The sequence below is a fragment of the Micromesistius poutassou genome (genome assembly GCF_964030765.1).
Source record: "Micromesistius poutassou genome assembly, chromosome: 19".
NCBI lineage: Eukaryota > Metazoa > Chordata > Actinopteri > Gadiformes > Gadidae > Micromesistius > Micromesistius poutassou.
In genome coordinates this window covers 5,314,301-5,316,374 of record NC_140289.1, presented here as the reverse complement: position 1 = coordinate 5,316,374, position 2,074 = coordinate 5,314,301, and positions in this window count along the sequence as shown.

Genomic DNA, 2,074 nt, shown 5'->3' with positions numbered 1-2,074 from the left:
CTTGAGTGCCATTCAATTTCCGTTTTTGGCGGGGGGGGGGGACACCTGACTATCTAACACAAACATCTCCTTCCGCCAGCTGAGGCAGGTGGGAGCCACACACACACACACACACACACACACACACACACACTGAGGAGCGTGACAGCAGACGTGAGACGCTCTCCTCTCCTCAGAGGCGTTCAGTAGGAGACACAGCCCTTGTGTAAATATCAGAGTACCGTTCTGAGGGATGGCTGGGCTTGTTTAACTCCCAGACAAGAACACCCATTGCACGGCCATTGTCTGCATACCCTGGTGAAAATTAAGTGCACTGAAGTGTATTCAAATATATTATTTCCTGATATTATATTATGTACTGAAAAAGTAATTTTTTCAGTTAAGTTAAGTATACTTCATGTTAAGTATATTTTAGGTAGACTTTTGGAGAAGTATACTTATTCTGAGATCTATTTAAGTTCAATGTATGTGTACTTATATAAATAATAAATATACCAACGCTAATGTACTTAAAGTGGTGTTTCAGTAAACATCTTAAAAGTATACTTAACTGACATTTTTCAAAGTTTATTTAGAATTTATTTCAGATAGTGTGTATTTCAGTCAGGATGCATCCTGACCTGAAAAAAAATCATATTTGCAATATACATACATTACAAGTACTTTTCAATGCACTTGAAATAGTATCTAAATTAAATCGAAATACCTCAAATAGCTTAAAATAGTAAAGCTTAAAATATGGCGTTAGTATATGATTTGTGTAAACTTCAATATTTCAATACACAGGATCAGATGTAATAATCCCTTGTGCCAAAATCCAAGGAAAACACATATTCAGAAGCCCCTGCCCAAACCAACCTTATAAGCACGCTGGCCACTAATGGCGCATTTCCACCGCAGGGTGCGGGTCGGTTCAGTCTGCAAAGGTGTGGCACGGGTCGCATTTCCACCACCAAAAGTGGCCGTGACCCGGACTGAGCCGTACTGAGCCGAGCTCGTCTCGCAGTACTACTCCGGTACTGAGAGCCTGAAAGGGTCCTGGCAAGTTTGAGCTACACACGCCGTCCATTGATTGGTCGACAGAATCACTTCCGTGCGACAGGGGGATAATAACAAACAAACACAGTACCCGCAAGGTATTTCTGGACAAAGGTGAAAGCTTTGTTTATTGAAGAAAATGTTGCGCAAAAGTTTGCCATCCTTCTTGGACGTCCTACATTGTTGCTCTTTGTTAATTGTGCACTTTCTTCTTTTTCATGGATTTATTAGCAGGCTACACTGTGTTGGGCTGCTATGAGATCACGATGCTTACGTAGCTGCCGTAGCTATCGCCGTCCGGCTTAAACTCCGCCCACCATAAGGGTACTGGTGGCGGTGGAAACGCGACACGTAACCGAGCTGGGCTATACCGCACACTCACTACTGAGCTGAGGCGTGCTGGTTCCGAAGCGTACCCTGCGGTGGAAATGTGCCATAAGCTACCAACCAAAGGTGAAAAACACAAGACAAATGGCCCAACTAACGGCAGTATATACAGCAGCATGCAGTATGCAGCATTTCATTGGGGTTATCAAGTGGGCACCCTCTTTCACGATGTTTCGTTAAGTTAGGCCCACGACACCTCCTGAGGGCTTAACAATGACCCCCCTCTATGCTGCCACCACATTTAACTTAAACAGCACTTTAAAAACCATCGGAATTTGTTGAAGGTGCAGTAGATACGCCAAATCGAGTGAACTAATAACACACTTAAAATGTAGTCATTTTATATTTGCAATATACTCTGACAACATTACAAATACTTCTTCAATGCATTTGAAATATTATCTAAATGAAATCTAAATACCTCAAATAGCTTGAAATAGTATGCTTGAAATATGTAGTTAGTATGATTTGCATAAACTTAAATAACACTCAAACAACAATGTATACACAGAGTATGTTCAAGGTGCAGTAAATATGCCAAATCGAGCAAAATAATAACACTTGAAATGTAGTCATTTTACATTTGCAATATACTCCAACAACATTACAAGTACGTCTTCAAAGCACTTGAAATATTATCTAAATGAAA